The sequence below is a fragment of the Schistocerca nitens genome, chromosome 6, assembly GCF_023898315.1.
Source record: "Schistocerca nitens isolate TAMUIC-IGC-003100 chromosome 6, iqSchNite1.1, whole genome shotgun sequence".
Lineage (NCBI taxonomy): Eukaryota > Metazoa > Arthropoda > Insecta > Orthoptera > Acrididae > Schistocerca > Schistocerca nitens.
The window spans coordinates 372,182,232-372,204,381 of record NC_064619.1 but is presented as its reverse complement, the minus strand read 5'-3'; the positions used below and the strand labels follow the sequence as shown (position 1 = coordinate 372,204,381).

Here is a 22,150-nt window from a genome sequence, read left to right as displayed (position 1 = left end):
GTGCTGTACCATCTGAGTTACTCAAGCACTACGGAAGCCCCGTCCTCACAGCTTTACTTCTGCCAGTACCTCGTCTCCTACCTTCCAAACTTCACAGAAGCTCTCCTGCAAATCTTACAAGACTAGCACTTCTGGAAGAAAGGATATTGCAGAGACGTGGCTTAGCCACAGCCTGGGGGATGTTCCTAGAATTAAATTTTCAATCTGCAGCGGAGTGTGCGTTAACATGACTCTTCCTGGCAGATCTGTACATGAATGCACTTCACCTCATTACTTCCCTCTTTCCCCCTCCTTAAATCTCCCTTCCCCAAAACTCGCTACACTAGTAAACATCTACTTTACACACCAAGATATTAATGTACATCTGCACAAATCTTCATTACTATTGCCAATTTTTCTCATGTTTATCATTATTATTTGATTTTTTACTGTTATTATTATTGCTTTTATCATGATCTGTATGTATAGCACCTGTTGTAAAATACTGCCAGCGTTTACTTTATTAGGTCTTAGTCATGTTTATCATTATTATTTGACTTTTTTTACTGTTATTATTATTGCTTTTATCATAATCTGTATGTATAGCACCTGTTGTAAAACTACTGCGGCATTTACTTTATTAGGTCTTAGTCACTACTCTTTATTCATATTGTCACTAGGGTAATCTAATTTTCTCATTTAAACTATTGTCATGAGGTAACTCTGATGTGTGAAATACTGCATGTGTGGAACACTGGTCCGATGTAAGAGAGGGCCTGATGGCCCTAATCTGATCAGGTTAAATAAATAAATAAATAAAATAAATAAAAAATATAACTATTTGCTGGACCGTCACTCTAAATCGGCGCCTTAGCAAGGGTTCCCAGTAACAGTCTCGGTCCGGCACGCAGTTGTAATCTGCCAGGAAGCTTTTGAGCCACCACCAGCTTGCACTGCATTCTGGAACCGCGAGACCGCTACGGTCGCAGGTTCGAATCCTTTCTCGGGCATGGATGTGTGTGATGTCCTTAGGTTAGTTAGGTTTAACTAGTTCTAAGTTCTAGGGGTCTAATGACCTCAGAAGTTGAGTCCCATAGTGCTCAGAGCCATTTTTGAACCAGCTTGCACAATGCCTTGTTGACAACTTGCTCCCATGGCTTCGTGGGGTCTGCGCGACACTCGAACCCTACCTTCAGCTCTTACCAATGATCTGAATCATACGATGAGACCACGGTTTTCCAGTCGTTTAGGGTCGAACCGATTCGGGCACGAGCCCAGGAGAGGCGCTGCACGCGATGTGATGCTGTTATCAAAGGCACTCACGTCGGTACTCTGCTGCCATAGCTCATTAACACGAACGTTTGCCACACGGTCTTAGCCGATACGTTCCTCTACATTCCACATTGACTTCCGCGTTTATTTTACGCAGTACTGCTTGTCTGTTAGCACTGAGAACTCCACACAAACGACGCTGCTCTCGCACGTTTCGTCGGCCACTGCATTCTCCATGGTGCTGATAGGTAATGACTGAAATTTGGTATTCTCGGCACTCTTTTGACACTGTTGATCTCGGAATATGCAGTTCCCTAACGATTTTCCAAATAGAAAGTCCCATGCGTGTAGCTTCAGCTACCGTTCCGCGTTTAAAGTCTGTTAATTATCGTCGTGCGGCCGTAATCACGTCGGAAACTTTTGCACATGAATCACCTGAGTACAAATGACAGCTCCGCCAGAGTACTGCCCTTGTAAACCCTTTGTACGCGGTACTGCCTCATCTGTATATGTGCATATCGCTACCCCACGAGTTTTGTCACCTCAGCGTAAGTTAGAAGTATGGGAATCATCATAAACAGTATGTTCGTTTTTTTCCCTTCTTAGTTGAGGCTGATATTCTTGTATATAGCCCGGACAGCGACATCGATTCCGCCCCTTTATCGAGTCAAATACATTGTGGGGCACAGCAACTAAGAGGCGGTTCTCCTGGCGATTCACCCGGTCCCACCCTTACTACTATAGTCCGCTCCACGAACGATAGCGGTTCGCGCAGGTCGAGACAAGGACGGAGATTGCATCGTTGCCGGTTTCAAGCGATAGTTGCGGTACGCGCATACACGTGGTTTGCGCTTGTTGAAAGCACGTATCCCGCAAATCACGTCTCTTGCTTACTTGTGTAGAATCTGTCACTCATCACCAACCTCAGCCATGGCGACTCGCAGCAAATGGAATAAAGATTTACTGAATAAGTCGCTACGATCCAGTATAGCGCTCGTATTGCAGACAACACTAGCAGCAGACCGCTAAGAACACTTGTGAACGCTCATTAGCTGTCGGAGAACGAGTGACGTAGGTGCGCAGAAGAAACCTAAAATCGACCGGCAGCGTTCGTGACTCCAATTATAGTGCTCGGAAGCTTCACAGTAATTTCGTTCAACAGAGAAGACTTTTGACAGTATCCTTATGACACGCTTTGGAACCTCGTTACTTGCTACTGGACTGGACTACGGACAGTTTATTGGTATTTGCTAACGACTTTTCACTGGATTGCCGACTTATCATTCTTCCAATATCAACTTTGCTCGTTCACACCGACTCAGCTAGCTCAGGTTGTGTTGTGGACTGTATCGTTTTTCCTGGTCGCTTCATTATGTATGAACAAAAGCTGTGTACGTTTGTATACAGGTACCAAACAAGCGTGTAGAGAAATAAGTCAGCGTGTCTAATAGATCTCGTCGTAGGGCAGTCTGTTAGAAGGTCTGATGTGAAATAAAGTTGCGTCACTAGTATCGCAAGGCCAAGGACGTTCAAAAAGCTGTTGTCATATTCCAAATATACTTCGTTAAATCCCAATGCTCTCTGCGTTCTCACATGGACTGAGGCTATGATACAGGTGGGAAGGTAAAGCTCGGTCTCCCTTAGCGCTATTTGAGAGTTATAAGTTATGTTCCTACACCGAATTTTACCGACTTCCTTTCTTTCATTTTCACAGTAATCTAAAGCAACAGATACACCACACTTCGTCTATAAAATCATTCCAGTCGTCTAGAAGGTTCACTTTCACTTAACACTTCACATATCGCTTACAGGATGGCGAAAGCCAATGAAATGCATGACAAGGAAAGCGGTCAGCAACTGGCGGACCGCGGTTTTGAAAGCATATATTACGTTCTCAAAATATTTAAAATATATTATCTAGAGAAAAACAAGATCATGATTAACGGCCGCTGACATTGAGGACGCTATTCGCATAATCTGCTCCCCCCGTGAACCTAACTTTAAAAAACAGTAAATGTAATTTCTCCCATTGATTTTTAATACGAATATGCTTGTTTATTGCACGTGTATTAGTTTGAGTGTGAAAATTAAAATAAAAAATTAGTAAGGAGTATGAGCTTTTCTCTGGATTTTTGAATACAAATGCGCCTACTTAATGCATTTTATATTATTTTGTGAATGAAAACTAAAATTTTAAAAATTAGTAAGAAATATGAGGTTTTTCTTCTGGATCTCGATAAAAATTTTCAAGCGTGTCCGGACCCAATCTAAAATTACTTGCTGACCCCTGCTCTAGAATCTTGATGAGGGAAGAATGAGCGATTGTCATACAGGCACAGTGTTCAGTAGCAAGCACTCAGATTCAGTCGTTTGTTTATTTACTACATTAGTTCAAATGGTTCAAATGGTTCTGAGCACTATGGGACTTAACATCTGTGGTCATCAGTCCCCTAGAACTTAGAACTACTTAAACCTAACTAACCTAAGGACATCACACACATCCATGCCCGAGGCAGGATTCGAACCTGCGACCGTAGCAGTCGCGCGGTTCCGGACTGCGCGCCTAGAACCGCTAGACCACCGCGGCCGGCTTACTACATTAGTGTTATACATAGTAAATAAAGGAATTAATGTTGTCGTCTAACCTGAAACAAAAGATATGGATACGACTCCATTTAAGCTGCTTGCTTGGTAGTGTCACAGCTTATTCATTCAAAGTAGTCGTCATTATGTACCGGAAATTTTCTCCACGAGTTATCATACACCTTTTCTCTCGTACTCATATATTTTGGTCTTCCGTAAAGTACCTTTATGGAGGTAAACTTATTGGAACAATGAAAATTCAGCAGGCGCTCTTGCCAAGACCACGCGGGCAGCGGTCTTTATCTGAAGCATTTCTACGAGATGAAGATTCCCAATTCCGTAGAACAGACTTTACTTTGATGTGTTTATGTTCATCGCCTCACCTACTTGAAAGGTCTCTTTTTTCCCTACGGAAGACGATCGACATCTACACAACTATGCTACAATTCACACTTAAGCACTTACCAGAGAGTTCACATTATTTCTCTACCGTTCTCTCGAACAGCGTGCGGAAAAAATAAACCCTTCAGTCTTCCCGTGCGATTTCTGATTGCTCTTATTTTATTACGACGGTCATTTCTCCTGGTGGGTGTTAACAAAATATTTCCGCGTTCGAAGCAGAAAGTATGAAATTTCGTGAAAACATCGCACCGCAGCGACAAACGTCTTTCTTTTCACGATTATCACCCCAGCTCGCCTTAAACTATCCGTGACTCTTTCCTCTATTTGACGCGCATTTATACTCAAGAAGTGGAGGGACAGAACAGTGTAGGCAGTTTCTTTAGTGGATTTGTTGCTTCTTCGAAGTATTCTGCCAATAAAAAGCATTCTTTGGTTCGCCTTCCCTACAACATTTTATATGTGATCATTCCGATTTAATGTATGCTTCACATCGTTCAAGTGTAGGGATGATCTAGTGTAATGTGAAATATAGAAGTTAAAACTTCAAAACAGTCGAGATCGTTAGTTAAATTTTACTTCTGACGACCGGTTTTGAAAAATCTAAGTTTCCATCACAGGATCTTATACAAATACATATCAATATATCTCCATCACATGTTCCAACTTACTGTAACTCATGATGGGATACATTGTGCTTATGATGGAGATGAATTGAGATGTAGCTGCATAAGATCCGGTGATGGTAACTTAAACTTCCCGAAACAGGCATTAAAATAAAATTGTTGTTGTTGTTGTTGTGGTCTTCAATCCTGAGACTGGTTTGATGCAGCTCTCCATGCTACTCTATCCTGTGCAAGCTTCTTCATCGCCCAGTACCTACTGCAACCTACATCCTTAAGAATCTGCTTAGTGTATTGATCTCTTGGTCTCCCTCTACGATTTTTACCCTCCACGCTGCCCTCCAATGCTAAATTTGTGATCCCTTGATGCCTCAAAACATGTCCTACCAACCGATCCCTTCTTCTAGTCAAGTTGTGCCACAAACTTCTCTTCTCCCCAATCCTATTCAATACCTCCTCATTAGTTACGTGATCTACCCACCTTATCTTCAGCATTCTTCTGTAGCACCACATTTCGAAAGCTTCTATTCTCTTCTTGTCCAAACTGGTTATCGTCCATGTTTCACTTCCATACATGGCTACACTCCATACAAATACTTTCAGAAACGACTTCCTGACACTTAAATCTATACTCGATGTTAACAAATTTCTCTTCTTCAGAAACGATTTCCTTGCCATTGCCAGTCTACATTTTATATCCTCTCTACTTCGACCATCATCAGTTATTTTGCTCCCTAAATAGCAGAACTCCTTTACTACTTTAAGTGTCTCATTTCCTAATCTAATCCCCTCAGCATCACCCGATTTAATTTGACTACATTCCATTATCCTCGTTTTGCTTTTGTTGATGTTCATCTTATATCCTCCTTTCAAGACACTGTCCATTCCGTTCAACTTCTCTTCCAAGTCCTTTGCTGTCTCTGACAGAATTACAATGTCATCGGCGAACCTCAAAGTTTTTATTTCTTCTCCATGAATTTTAATACCTACTCCGAATTTTTCTTTTGTTTCCTTTACTGCTTGCTCAATATACAGATTGAATAACATCGGGGAGAGGCTACAACCCTGTCTCACTCCTTTCCCAACCACTGCTTCCCTTTCATGCCCCTCGACTCTTATAACTGCCATCTGGTTTCTGTACAAATTGTAAATAGCCTTTCGCTCCTTGTATTTTACCCCTGCCACCTTCAGAATTTGAAAGAGAGTATTCCAGTTAACGTTGTCAAAAGCTTTCCCTAAGTCTACAAATGCTAGAAACGTAGGTTTGCCTTTTCTTAATCTTTCTTCTAAGATAAGTCGTAAGGTTAGTATTGCCTCACGTGTTCCAACATTTCTACGGAATCCAAACTGATCTTCCCCGAGGTCCGCTTCTACCAGTTTTTCCATTCGTCTGTAAAGAATTCGCATTAGTATTTTGCAGCTGTGACTTATTAAACTGATAGTTCGGTAATTTTCACATCTGTCAACACCTGCTTTCTTTGGGATTGGAATTATTATATTCTTCTTGAAGTCTGTGGGTATTTCGCCTGTCTCATACATCTTGCTCACCAGATGGTAGAGTTTTGTCATGACTAGCTCTCCCAAGGCCATCAGTAGTTCTAATGGAATGTTGTCTACTCCCGGGGCCTTGTTTCGACTCAGGTCTTTCAGTGCTCTGTCAAACTCTTCACGCAGTATCTTATCTCCCATTTCATCTTCATCTACATCCTCTTCCATTTCCATAATATTGTCCTCAAGTACATCGCCCTTGTATAAACCCTCTGTATACTCCTTCCACCTTTCTGCCTTCCCTTCTTTGCTTAGAACTGGGTTGCCATCTGAGCTCTTGATATTCATACAAGTGGTTCTCTTCTCCCCAAAGGTCTCTTTAATTTTCCTGTAGGCAGTATCTATCTGACCCCTAGTGAGACAAGCCTCTACATCCTTATATTTGTCCGCTAGCCATCCCTGCTTAGCCATTTTGCACTTCCTGTCGATCTCATTTTTGAGACGTTTGTATTCCTTTTTGCCTGCTTCATTTACTGCATTTTTATATTTTCTCCTTTCATCAATTAAATTCAATATTTCTTCTGTTACCCAAGGATTTCTATTAGCCCTAGCCTATTTCTATTAGCCCTAGCCAATTAGCCAATAACTAGCGATATTGGCTGTCTGAATTGTTTACTTCCATATTCCACATTTCAATATAAGTTGTTTGTAATGCCTAGGCATTTAGTTGAATCAACAGTCTTTAGATCCGTGTGATTTCGTATAACGATCGTCATGTGTGAGTGAACAACTTTGAGTACGTATTCGAAACCTAAAATTGTCAAAGAGCCTTCCACATGACGTGTTGATCGTAGAAGAAGTCACACAATAATATCTAGACCATAAAGCGCAGCAACAATTGAAGAACTATCATTCTCTTATATTTTTTGCCGGATGTATTCCTCAAAGGACAAGTTTACTCGATGACGATCAAGAGCTATTTTATTTCGATAGTGTCGAACAAATTCAGTTCTGTTCTGACGATGGTACATATATAGCAGGCTACAATGAAATCTTGTGACAAACTCAAGTCTGACTGACGCCTGGTCTATTTGAATGTTGAACTGTTTCTTCGTAGCAGGTGATTTATCTTCCAAGCAATATCTTAGTTAACATTCACCTTCGAAATGAACAACAGTACGAATTTCATGCTTCCATTTTGATCATACACAATGATACAATTGTTATTACGGTATTTTTTACTACAGACGCACACGAGCAACTCGCGAGTTTTCTCACTGGGAAAGTATTGCCACATCCATTCCCCCTCTTTTTTCCTGGCCAAACGGCAACGATACATTGTTTGATAGCTACGAGCGATAAATGTACGCAAAACTGCCAGCTTGCTCAATTGTATTGTCACTCCGACAGTGCACGTTCGTGAGAATCGATATTAACAGCGTGTTGTACACGCACAGCCTAAGCCTAGGATGCGATCGTAATAGGAATGTGGGCTAACAGCGTGTTGCCCAGTACATAGAAGAAGCAGCCGAAGGAGATTTTTACAAGTCACATAGTCGTGTGTTGAAGGTGCCATGCACAAAATCACGAGAGCAGGTTTCAAACAAACTCATCTGTCTCGCTGACTGTTCCAATCTTTGGGCCAGGTCACAGAGCAGATGTCCCGAATTGCAAACCTATCCAGTTGAAGTCACTTCACTGTACAATAATAGTAATTGGTCTAGACCATTAAAAGATTCGTCTGTAGCAGATGGCAGGCACCAAGCATATGAAAAATTCCTTTGTTCGTTCCTGACATCCAGAAGGTTGTAGACAGCGGAGCGCATTTATATTCCGTTTTTCCTGAGTTCCGGAAAGACTTGCATACAGCTCTATACCGTTGCATTGTGAACAAAGTACATGAATACAGAATATCCGCAAGGGTACGCGATTCTGTCCTTGCAGACAGGACTTAGCGCTTTAAAAAAAAAATTATCCATATTTTGCAGCTTCAAACATGACTATACGGAATACACTCGAGGTATGAATTTGAAGAAAAGGCCTTCAGTCACAGTTTTTCGTGTTTTATTCAGTACACGATGCATTTCGGACCCTGTGGATCCATCTTCAGGTGTAATTCGCCTTAATACGTGCTTTATTTGTTCTCTTGAATGAGATGAAATGCATATTCCTGTCACGAAAAGGTTTGATGTCAGGTAACGAATTTCATAAGTCAGACGCGGAAAATATGTGCAAAATAGTGGATTATTTGGTAAGTTTACACTATTCATCTTTTCCACTATTTGGCACATATTTCCGCGTCTGACTTACGAAATTCGTAACCTAACATCAAACTTTTTGTGACAGGAATATACATTTCATCTCATGGAAATGGAAATGAGCGTCTGGCGTCATTGTCCGGGAGGCCCCTTACGGGGCAGGTCCGACCGCCTTGGTGCAGGTCTTATTACATTCGACGCCACAATGGGCGACCTGCGCGCCGGATGAAATGATGATGAAGGCAGCACAACACCCAGTCCCTGAGCGGAGAAAATCCACGACCCAGCTGGGAATCGAAGCAGGGCCCGTAGGACGGCAATCCTTCACGCTGACCACTCAGCTATCGGGGTGGACATTTCTATCATTCAAGAGAACAAATAATGCGTGTATTAAGACGAGATTCACCTGAAGGTGGAGCCACAGGGTCCGAAATGCATCGTGTACTGACTAAAACACGAAAAATTGTGACTGAAGGCGTTGTTGTAATTCATACCTCGAGTGTATCAGCGCTTTATGCTTAGTGAGGAGACTGTTGTGTACTATTTCGTACGCAACGGTAAGGAGAGGGGGACTACAGAGTGGTTCAGCAGCTATCGCCGGAAGGAAGCAGGACGAGAGCAGAAATGATAAGCGAAGACGTAGATACAGCAAACAGAAGTTTTACTTAACTTTAGCCGGACGGTGTGGCCGTGCGGTTCTAGACGTTTCAGTCTGGAACCACGTGACCGCTACGGTCGCAGGTTCGAATCCTGCCTTGGGCATGGATGTGTGTGATGTCCTTAGGTTAGTTAGGTTTAAGTAGTTCTAAGTTCTAGGGGACTGATGACCACAGATGTGAAGTCCCATAGTGCTCAGTCATTTGAACCATTTTTTGAACTTAACTTGCAGAATTCTCCAAGTGTTTCGTAGGACCTTAAAAAAAGAACAAACAACAGTAAAGTCCAGCTATTACAAGGCACGAAGTGCGTTGTAGAATGTGAGGATGCCGCTACTAATGCACGAGCGAACTGTCGAAGGTTGACTGAAGACTGTCGAAGACTGCGACAGAGACAGAGCGACGTAACCGCCGCCACCCATCATGTATTGCGGCGGCAGAGGCCGCTCGTAGTCGGAACCGCTGAAGGCATGCCCAACGAGGTGCATTACTGGATCCGACACGTCCCCACGCCACCGCTATCGGCATTTGTCAGAAACGTGCGTTTCCGTTGCCAACTGTGAGACGTCGGTGAGGATGCTACAGAGACCTCATTAGAAACAAATATAGCGTCTGCTGTGCCTCATGGATGATTGACAGGTCCGTTACTGTTCACGAAGTGAAAAGATATCCGAAAGAGGACATATACAATCTGACAAAACAAATGAAGCAAAAAACGAAATGAAAATTCACAGATGAGAGCGTTTGTGGTGATATTTCAATGAATACAAAATCAAAATTCTGCAAAGAACTTGGCACTGTGAACGCAATTGTCAGTAAGACGCTGTACCCCCTCTGACCTTGATGCGTATACTGATTCGGTTGCAAAAGGAGGGGGGGGGGAGCTGATGCCAAGGGGGGGGGGGGGGGATCATTAATGTCGTTATATCCTCCGCAGAGGCAAACTGCCTTACAACTGTTATACCTGGTCCTCGATATCCCTGGCTACTAACACTGAGATGGACCTGATACCCGAGCTGGTGCCACACATGTTCTTTTGGGGACAGATCTGGTCATGGTTGTACCTCAACATCACACAAACAAGTTGTAGAGACACTTGCCACGTGTGGACAAGGAATCCCCTGCTGAAAAATGTCACCGCGACACTCGCATGAGAGGTAACAGACGCAGAGTCCATGATGTATTCTTGTGACGTCATTTCCCTCTATTACTACAAGCTGTAACGTGAAGTCGTACCCAACGGCTCCTCGCACCGTGACACGAGGACAAACGCCGCTTTCACTCTGCAAAGCATTAGACGAATGGAACGCCTGCGTAGGCCCCGCCATACTCGCGGTAATGCTCATTTGGCAGATCCACGATTCATCGCTGGACTCAATGCGACGCCATTCATAAGCAGTCCATGCTCCCTGGTCACGACACCACTCTAAACGCAGACGTACGCGTGGGACGGTAACAGCCTAACCCAGCTGCTGCTGGTCTCTGGCCAGTGGCGCAGGATGACAGAGAATGGAGAATGTCGCAGGGAGTGAGTAACTTGGTGTCAGGTGGGCGGCGCGGATGTGAGGGGTTACGATGCGTTTGGTGCACAACACGGCGATCCACCCTTGTAGTGGTCAGACGTGGTCGATGGGAGCCTTGACGAGTACGCCAGCCCTCACATTCGCATGCAGTCCATCATCGAGCCACTGTCACATCTAATGCCCCACAAATGTGATTCTGCACACTTCAACCGGGAGGAGAAATGGGAGACTTACAACGAGGCCCCTCCCATTCTTTGTCAGGTGATGATAATGCTGTCTCACACCAGTGCGCGGCATCCACGTGTCCTTCACAGTGATCACTCAGTGTTAACCTCCATTATATAACCTAACAGGCGTGGAAACGATGCTCGACGTGAACGAAATTAACGCACTCCGATGGCCATTGCAGCCGTTTCAGAGCATTGCAACATATCGCTTACAAGCCCGCCGATTGTCTATACATGTACGAAGTTACAGTGACATCCGACAATATAATCAGGGTGCTTCACTTTCTTGTCAGGAAATCTGTTTAGCCATTTGATGTTTTTCACAGACAACAACATTTGCGCACAAAGAGAATACCCTTGTTAATAGCTTGTTATAAAATACAAGATTTTGAGAGAATCAGTGCTGTTTGCAAAGACAGAAACATGATCTACTGCTCAAATAAATGTAATGGTAGGCGTCGATTTAACACTGCGCGACCATGTAAAGCAAACCGTGCAAGAGACAGACGCTTAGGAGCAGGTTTAAGTGGAACTGACATACAACGTTGTTTTGTAAGTTACAAGTTTTGAACTGTGTTGGTCCAAAGAACAAAGGGTTGTATATTGACTGCCTGGCCTTTGCGGATGACCTGGCAATTTTTGCTAACAACATAGAGTCAGCAGTCAACAAGCCCAATAGGCTGTCAGAAATTGCTGAAAAACTTGGACTCCAGATATCTATTCAAAAGACAAAACATATGACGAACATCTGTGATGGAGCTGAATGGATGATCACCAATCTGGGAAAAATCGGACCAGTTAGGAATTTCAGGTATCTCGGTGAAGTCATCCAGGAGAATGGGTTAGAAGAAGAAGCAATTAATGTCAGGTTGAGGAAGTTAGACCAAGCATGCCAACTGTCAAAGAATACCTATAAAAAAAGTCTATGAGTATAGGGGCCAAGTTCTGACATTATAATACAGTTGTAAAGCCTGAGGATTTATATGCGTCCGAAACTTTGACCATGAATAGACAAAGTCAAGCTGAGCAGCTGGAAAAGCGAGAGCGTAGAATATTAAGGATAATCCTAGGTAGTAGATGGGTTGCTGGACATTGACGAATGAGAGCAAATGAGGACTTGTACAGCAAGACATAACCAATCACAGCATCCATTAAGAAGAGACGATTGTTATTTTACGGTCATCTTATGAGGATGGACGGTGACCGACTAACAAAAAGGATATGGAGATTCATCCGATCTAAAAAAACAAGGCCAAGATGGTTCGAAGAATGTGAAAAAGATCTTAGGCAGAATAGTATCTCAGAGAGAGTAATTCCTGACAGGAACAAATCTAGAATGTTGGTGAACAGCTACCAAGGTTTTAAAATGGCATCAACGTCCAAAAGACGGAAAGGAAAGTTATTCGAAGAGCATAAACAGGCACTTCTTGGTGGTCTCAGAAGATACTAGCAGGAAGTCAAAGCTGGAACAAGAAAAAGACGTAGACACTAAAATGAAATTAGTTGTTACCATGCAGTCAATAGAGGCTCAACTCGATAATTAAAAAAAAAAAATAACGTAGAGTAATGAAATTTCTGGAATAAATTTTTAAAGAGGTTAACAGTGCGGGATGACAAGTTAATGTAGCGCGAGATAAGCCACTGAAAATTTGAAATGATGGTGTATTAATGACCAGTGTAACCGGCAGAATGTTGAATGTAAGCATGCAAACGTGCATCCGCTGTTTTGTACAGGGGCCGAATGTCAGTTTGAGGGATGGAGTTCCATGCCTATTGCATTTGGTAGGTCAACAGAGGAGGAGGAGGAGGATATTGGTGTTTAACGTCCCGTCGACAACGAGGTCATTGGAGACGGAGCACAAGCTCGGATGAGGGAACCATTCCGGCATTTGCCTCGAGTGATCTAGGGAAATCACGGAAAACCTAAATCAGGATGGCCAGACGCGGGATTGAACCGTCGTCCTTTCGAATGCGAGTCCAATGTGGTCAATAGAGGGCGGTTAATGCTGTTTGTGGATGACGCTGGACTTGTTTGTTGATCTGGTGATCGAACAAGCCAAGGAAACATGTCGACACACTGTAGAGCATGTTGGGTTACAGTTGGCGAGCGTTTTCCTGACGGAAAACACTCCCTGGAATTCTGTTCGTGAATGGAAGCACGACAGGTTGAATCATCAGACTGACATATAAATGTACGGCCTGGGTGCGAGGGATAAACACGAGAGTGTTCCTGCTGTCATGCAAAATAGCACCCCAGACTATATAACTCCCGGTGTAGGTCCAGTGCGTCTAGCACGCAGACACGATGGTTGCAGGCCTTCAAATGGCCTCGTTCTAATCAACAAACGGAAATCACTGGCACCGAGGCAGAACCAGGTTTCATCAGACAACACGAAAGACCTCGACCTCGACCTCCAATGGGCTCTTGCTTGACACCACTGAAGTAGGAAATGGCGTCGGTTTGGGGTCATTGGAGTACGTGCTACAGCCAGTCTGGCTCCGAGCTGACCTGGAAGTGACAGATTTGCAACTGTTATTTGCGTAACTGTGGTGCCAACTGCTACTCAGATTGCTGCTGCAGTTGCAGTACGATCCGCCAGAGCCATACGCCGAATTCGATGGTCTTCTCTGTCGATAGTGCTACATGGCCGTCCGGAGCCTGGTCTTCTTGCAACCATACATCCGCGTGGCCATCGGTGCCAACAGTCATGTACAGGGGCTACATTCCTGTTAAGACATTCTGGAGTACCGCAGAAGGAACATCCAGCTTCTCGTAGCACTAATATACGACACTGTTCAAACTCAGAGAGGAATTCATAATGGCGTCTTTCTCGCATTAAATACATTCTTGATTAACATCAACTCACCGTACCTTAGCGATACCTTAGTCATCCAGTATTTGAGAATCCAAGCACTTAGTGAGTTGGAACAAAATTCATACATAACTTGTTACAGAAACACCACACCAGCAGGAGGGCCGCGAGGCAATCGCGTTATGCGGCGGTAATACTATAATCTAATGGCCATTATACTCTTTGGCACAATTACGAGGCAAAGCAGGTAAAACGTCATTCTAAACCCCTGAAACGATTTCAACCAAATCTCGTGCACATATCAGTTACGATCTGGAAAGGACTACTGTTGGAGTAAGAGCCATCGGAGTTCTTTTGGGATGAGCGTGATAACGTGGAGAGAGATAGAAAGGAGGGGGACAGAGAGGCGGAAGGAGAAGATGGACACAGGTAGGGAACAGGCGGAGATGCGCAGAGAGAGAACGGGGGAAATGGAAGAGAGAAGGAAGAGAAGGAGATTTAAGAAAAAGGAAATAGGAAGAGACAAGGGGAAGAAAAGAGGGGCAGAGAGAGGGGGTGGAGGAGATGTACAGAGAAAAGAAAGCTGAGTAAATGGAGAGGTAAGAGGAAGAAATGACAGAGAGAGGAGGGGTAAGAAGAGATGGACTATTAGAAGATTGGAATAAATGTATGTCCGAGCAACGCCGGGAACTCAGCTAGAGTATTTGTAACTAAAGAAAAATTACGAGATCTAGACGGGTTCATTAATACGTAGGTATACAACTGTACGTGGCAGAGCGGTATCGGCACGCAGTGGCACAGTGGTGGGGTGGGTGCCGCGACGCCGTCTCGGGGGTGGCACATCGACCCGCAGCAGCATCGACCGCGTGCTGCGCACGTGTCTCGTGCAGTCGCGGCGCGTCCGTGTCCCACTTCGGAGGCGGCGTCCCACTGTCTCTCCCAAGGCCAGGGTCGCCACCTGTTAAACAACAAACTTGTTACAGAAACACCACACCAGCAGGAAGGCCGCGAGGCAATCGCGTTATGCGGCGGTAATGCTATAATCTAATGGCCATTATACTCTTTGGCACAATTACGAGGGGTAGTCATAAAGTTCTAATTAACACCTATAAAAATAAAGTTAAGTAATTAATTTTTTGTTTGTTTGCAAATGCACGTTGCAGTCCTGGTACACACTGAAATCCCAGGGCGACAGTACCGTATCAAGCGCTACAGGAGCGAAAACAAAACGGCATTGTCTTTTGACCAAGTGGAGTATCGTACGGTAATTTTTCTTCCATTTGATGGGGCACAATGCTGCAAAGATCAATATCGAATTGGTGAAAGATTACAGCAAATATTTACCATAATACGACAAAATGGTTGGATGCCACAGGCGCTTACAGTACGGGCAGACAAGTATGAATGACGAAGACCCAAGTGGCAGACCGTCTCTCTGTGAAGAGCCGCAAATTACAAAGGAAATGAAGGCCCTGTTGCTCGAAGACTATTATATGACAATAGAGGCGATAGTGTAAAAAACTGGAAATCAGTCGCGGATGAGTTTTCAACACTGTGAACGACATTTTGAAGAAGAGGAATAAACTAAAAGTTCATTACGTTACTTTAATTCTTCGAGGTGATAATTAAAACCTTACGACTATGCATTGTAAGTTCCCCAGAAAAAAATAGTCAGCCCAGTGCAAACGCACAGATGTCGCGTTGTGCCTTTGCAGACGGCGAAGCGATCGAGTCGCGTGTTCAGTAGCGCGTGCACTGCCTCTACGTGAGCATAAGGCGGTGGCGATCAGAACGACATTTATGTCTCATGCGGACAGTATACGTAAACATGGGTAAATGTAAGGACGTGACAGAATGGCAAAAAGGGGCAATGATGTTTTTCCGTGCCCATGACTCTACGGAAGGGGGACTGTCTACAAGCAGTGGTGTAACATGTGGCCACGAAACTCGACTCAGAATTGTGGTCGGGAAAAGCTCCTAATGTGGACGGACCGGCTTGTGAACAAAACCATTCCCAAACCAGACAAAAATAGCTGCAGTAAGTCAGTGAAGGTCCAAACTGTTAGCGAGAGAACGTTGCGACGGGAACTGCATGCAATGAGTATTTGTAATCGGTCACAGCGCAAGGGACCATCGTTCACTCTTGTTTTTCAAGACGACAACAGCAAACTTCATCGGGTTGGAAGAATATCTGAATGGTTTTCTGGATACTCCCCACACCTTTTACATCTCTTCTGACCTGCAAAATAACCTGAACTGAACCACACAGAAAATCCGTGGGACATCTCCAGCGAGTGGCTTAACCTAGATGAGACGTACCTGCACAATCCTGTGGACTCACTTTCTAACCGAATCCAGGCGGTTATCAACTCCAAGGACGGAATTATATGGTCCTAAATGATGCTTGTCATGATTTCTCTATGGTGAATAATTTTTTGTCCGTCGAGTTTCTGTGCAGAGTTAGTAGATATTTCTCATATTCGAATGAAGGATGTCATTTAAATTTGCGTGTCTTCCTTGGGGACATGTGGGGCTCGGTGTTGTCTGTCGCACCCGCAGTGAAATGTGAGGCTGTGCGTCGTGTTGACACTGGTGCGGTCCAGTACCCCTAGTTCGTGACGCTGGCCTGCACGTAGAGGTACGTTCGTTGCTATTCGACGACGCGACATCCTCTGGGTAATTTGAAAATACATGCCTCGAGAGAGATTACTTGTGAAGAAAGAAGACTGGACGTTAACGGCGTCGTCATTAGTACACAGAAATTGCTTATTTGACGAGTAGAGCGAAGGGAGTGAGAGATTTAGCTTCCTCTAGTAGCACTGAAGCTGTTTACTGTTGCCTTACGGTACACCCTGCTATCATCCCCTTTCCTGAGCACGTGTTTTCCATATATTACTTTTCGTTGATTTTGTAGAGAACTACATTTCTATTCCATATACTTAACTTCAGCATCCTTCTACAGGACAATATCTCAAGTGCTTCGTTTCTCTCGTTTACCGACTTTCCCGTAGTCCATGTTTTCTTTCCAAACAATCCTGTACTCCAGACACACATTCTCAGAAATTTATTTCGCTGATAAAGACTTATGTTTGGTTCTGGTAGATTTCTCTTGGCGAGGGTTGCTCTTTTTTGTCTGTACAAGTATACTTCTTATATCCTCATTGCCTCATGTTATCTGATCGAAAGAATAGTAATGACAACCGTATCAAGCAATTTCGGGAAGTCATAGGAATTTAGTAACAAATAACTGTCAATTTGTAGTAAATTGTCATAGTTTAATGAATCTTGTTGTAAAATCTGATGCTCAGGGTTTGTAAGAGATAATTTTATCCTATTTCCATTTTCTTGAGCTCAAAATCTCATTTATTGTGGGTACTAATATGAGACAAACTATCTTATCTTACATTAATTGTAACTTGTTTACAAATATGTGTGGAAAACACTGTACACAACATAACAAAATTAGCAACACAACATGTCAGTCTAGACGAAGTGAGATAATAAGCACAAATTAATTCATTTTTAAAAAAATGTTTCCTTTTTCAATTAATACGATATGTCTGACATCATTTTATAAATGATCTGTGGATGGAGAAGCAACTAAACATCTAGTAGAAACACAAACGAAGGTGGTCTGAGGAGGATTGAAAACACATTCCACACAAATGCTTGTCCAAAACGTCAAGCACTGCGTGCATGTCCGAAGGAATGCTGATTTGTCAAAAAGGAAAGGTACGTTTGTCAGTAACCAATGAGTTAACTTATTTTGGGTATTTCAAACTGAATTATAGGATGCCGAATAGGAATAGTTTCGCTTCAGGAATCCAGTAACAGATGATACAGTAAACTACAGAAATTCAATTGTGGCTGTCCTGGACGTACGATGTGCGACTGCTCGTACCAGGACTCATTACGTATACGACACATAATAAATAATAATAAATTAGATATAGTTTGCTTTAATTTCATGAACACAATTGATAATGCGTATCTTGAAATATGAGGAGCAGTCAATTGAAAACGGACCACCCGCCACAACTAGGCCACGATGTGGTTCAATTCTAAAAGAATCACCAGACGCGCTAAGACTCGTATCCCTCTGGGAGTCGAGACGATCAATTCCTATTTCGTAGAACGCGGTCGGGACACATAGTGAAAGATCCGGGCTGAACGGCGAATGTTGCAGTGTTTCCTGAAGCGTTGCCTTCGTCCGACTGGACACGTGGGGGTTGGCGTCATCGTGCAACAGGACTATTCCGTCCGACAGCATTCCGGAAGCCCGAAAGCAAACAGCAAAGCCAAACAGTGGAAACATCCCACATCTCCCCCGTCAAAAATGTTCACACAAGTTGCAGTAAGATCATGGTGACTTTCTTCCTCACCTGCAGGGTCCCTCTGCTCGTAGAGTCCCTCGAGCGTTGAACCGCAATCATTTTGCAATAATCCTGTTGCACACTGACGCCTACGTAGATGTCAGTCCCAGTCGGGTGAGGAAGTCAAAGAGTGGGAGCTGTTGTGGATCCGTCCGCGGCCAACCGCGTTCTGCAAAATAGGAATTGGTCGTCTCGTCTCCCAGTGGGATAAATGGCTTAACGCATGTGGTGACTACCTTTAATGGAACCATTCCATGCTCCCATTGAGGCGGGTATTCGGTTTTCATTTGACTGCCCCTTGTACATCAATAATACCGTATATCGCGGTATATCTCACACATGAATCAAGAAAGAAACTTGAGGTGAATTTTAACTTACGCAGAGGAATGAAGTTTTCATCCAAAATTAACAACCGATTTTACACGGGTGTATCTTTTACATGCATTTGTATAAAACCTATGCGCACATTTTACAGTTAAGTTTAGAATCAGATGTTTCATTTATCTTTCACAAATTTTGAATGTGGCCTCCACTGGACGAACGACAAACATCCAAATGATAATCAGACTCGTCTCATACGTGTGCGAGCATGTCTGGAGTTCTTGTTTTCGTGTATGTTGCTACGCGGCGCCACAGCTCATCCAAAGTGGCTGCAAAAGGAGACACACAGGCGGAGCCTTTCAGGAACCCGTTGAAAAAAGGAATCAGATACCGTGATATCAGACGATCTTGGAACAGTTCTGCAAGCCATATGCAACTGATACATCATTGGGGCAACTTATTTTTACGGAATGCAGGTGCCACTGTGATGGTGCTACGTTTTGTGGAAAAAGAAATTTTCTCGCAGAAAGGCAGATCTCTAACATATCCAGGTGTGATATACCCGTAACTGTCACTTCCGAAGAAAAAAAAAAAAAAAGAAACCGAAAGTATCCTGACATCTGTTAGTGGAAATTAACATGAGGTATGTCCACTTTTGGTCTTTTTGACGGCTTGAACACTGCTGAGGTCACTTTCAGTCAGGTTACTGAATGTCTGTTGAGAGCCCTTCTTCCTCAATGAGGATCCGAAACCAGAGAAGTTGTTACATGAATGTTGTAGTCCACGAACTATAACCTTACGGGTGCTGTTTTATGACAGAGTTAGCGGTCTGAGGCGCTTTTTCACGGACCGCGCGGCTCCCCCCGTCGGAGGTTCGAGTCCTCCCTCGGGCATGGGTGTGTGTGTGTTGTCTTTGGCGTAAGTTAGTTTAAGTTAGATTATGTAGTGTGTAGGCTTAGGGACGATGACCTCCGCAGTTTGGTCCCATAAGACCTTACCACAAATGACGGAATTATGTCATGCTAATACAAATAATTGTCGTCTCCGAACATTGTAAACAGTACATAATGCTGTAAAATGTGTTCGTATCCTTCACGTTTTGTGAAGGACAATAGGGAGACCGCCACGTAACCTCGAAAATTCTTCCACAACGTAACGCTGCCTTCTCAGAACTTCACTGTTGCCGCTACACATTATGGCAGGTAATGTTCTCCAGGCATTCATCAAACCCACATCCTTCCATTTGATTGCCAGAATGTATAGCGTGATTTTTAACTCCCTATGCACATTCACTGCGCTGGCCGGACTTCTAGTAGCACTCTGGAACTCATGAGCGATTATTTCCGGTGATATTACGCGATCTTGTAAAACCACCCTCCGCAATGCTCGCCGAGGTCTACCTGATCTTGGTTTTGGTGTGGCTGTTCCTTCACGTTTAAACTTCCGTCACATCGCCAACAGGCGACTAGGGCATATGTGGAAGGTTGGAAATGTCGCTGATGGATTTGTTTCATAGATGCTACCTAATGACTAAACCACGTTATAAATCACTGACAGATCCGTTGTGCTGTTATCACTTCTCTAATGACAATACAGTACTCTCCGCCACCTTTTATACTGCTTGATTCGCCTCCCATGACATCTTGTCAATTGCACATTACACAGGGGTTTCAGAATACTTTGGAGCGAGCCTTGTACAACGGATTTCGGAGACATCTTGAGCACCTCTCTTAGTTTCTTTACAGAAGTTCCTCTCGTTTATCGTCTAGGAAACTCCTCAACAAAATAAAGTAACTGCAAATTGATTTAAACAAGATATCTACACTACTGGCCTTTAAAATTGCTACACCCAGAAGAAATGCAGATGATAAAGGGCTATTCATTGGACAGATATATTATACTAGAACTGACACCTGTTTACATTTTCACGCAATTTGGGTGCATAGATCCTGAGAAATCAGTACCCAGAAAAACCACCTCTGGCCGTAATAACGGCCTTGATACGCCTGGGAATTGAGTCAAACACAGCTTGGATGGCGTGTACAGGTACAGCTGCCCATGCAGCTTCAACACGATACCACAGTTCATCAAGACTAGTGACTGGCGTATTGTGACGAGCCAGTTGCTCGGCCACCATTGGCCAGACATTTTCAATTGGTAAGAGATCTGGAGAATGTGCTGGCCAGGGCAGCAGTCGAACATTTTCTGTATTCAGAAATGCCCGTACAGGACCTGCAACATGCGGTCCTGCATTATCCTGCTGAAATGTAGGGTTTCGCAGGGATCCAATGAAGGGTAGAGCCACGGGTTGTAACACATCTGAAATGTAACGTCCACTGTTCAAATCGCCGTCAATGCGAACAAGAGATGACCGAGACGTATAACCAATGGCACCCCATACCATCACGCCGGGTGATACGCCAGTATGGCGATGACGAATACACGCTTCCAATGTGCGTTTACCGCGATGTCGCCAAACACGGATGCTACCATCAATTACACAGAACCTGGAATCATCCGAAAAAATGATGTTTTGCCATTCGTGCACCCAGGTGCGTCGTTGAGTACACCGTCGCAGGCGCTCCTTTCTGTGATGCAGCGTCAAGGGTAAACGCAGCCATGGTCTCCGAGCTGATAGTCCATGCTGCTGCAAACGTCGTCGAACTGTTCGTGCAGATGGTTGTTGTCTTGCAAACGTCCCCATCTGTTGCCTCAAGGATCGAGACGTGGCTGCACGATCCGTTACAGCCATGCGGATAAGACGCCTGTCATCTCGCCTGCTAGTAATACGAGGCCGTTGGGATCCAGCACGGCGTTCCGTATTACCCCCCTGAACCCACCGATTCCATATTCTGCTAACAGTCCAACGCGAGCAGCAATGTCGCGATACGATAAACCGCAATCGCGATAGGCTACAATCTGACCTTTATCAAAGTTGGAAACGTGATGGTACGCATTTCTCCTCCTTACACGAGGCATAACAAGAACGCTTCACCAGGCAACGCTGGTCAACTGCTATTTGTGTATGAGAAATCGGTTGGAAACTTTCCTGATGTCAGCACGTTGTAGGTGTCGCCACCGGCGCCAACCTTCTGTGAATGCTCTGGAAAGCTAATCATTTGCATATCACAGCATCTTCTTCCTGTCGGTTAAATTTCGCGTCTGTAGCACATCATCTTCGTGGTGTAGAAATTTTAATCGCCAGTAGTGTACATGTTGCAAAAAGCGGAAATTATCTCTAACCAATAAAAAGTGTGAGGTACTCTAAATAGCTTTAGATTACACGATAAATAACAAAAATTTAAAGATTGTCCATTCAACTAAATACACAGAAATTAAAATTTCGGTTATCTTTGACTGGAACTGTCACATGGAAAATGTTGTGGGGAAGACGAACGAAAGACCGTGTTTTATTGACAGATCATCAGGAAAAGTGACAAATCTACTTATGATACTATTTACACTACGATTTTCCGTCCTCTTCCTGGGGTAATGCTGCACGGTAGGCGATCATTACCATATAGTGTTGATGGAGGACGTGGAAAAAGATCAAAGAGCGGCAGCTCGTTTCGTATTATCGCGAAATAGGAAAAAGAGTGTCACGAATGTAATACGAGAGTTGGAAGTGGCAGTCA

General features: G+C 43.9%; 1 protein-coding gene across 1 annotated transcript in view; it reads left to right on the top strand.

The window, feature by feature from the left end:
* LOC126262475 (uncharacterized) overlaps positions 1 to 22,150 on the top strand; it is a 505,580-nt gene that overhangs the window by 250,674 nt on the left and 232,756 nt on the right. The gene's annotated exons all lie outside the window — the stretch shown is intronic.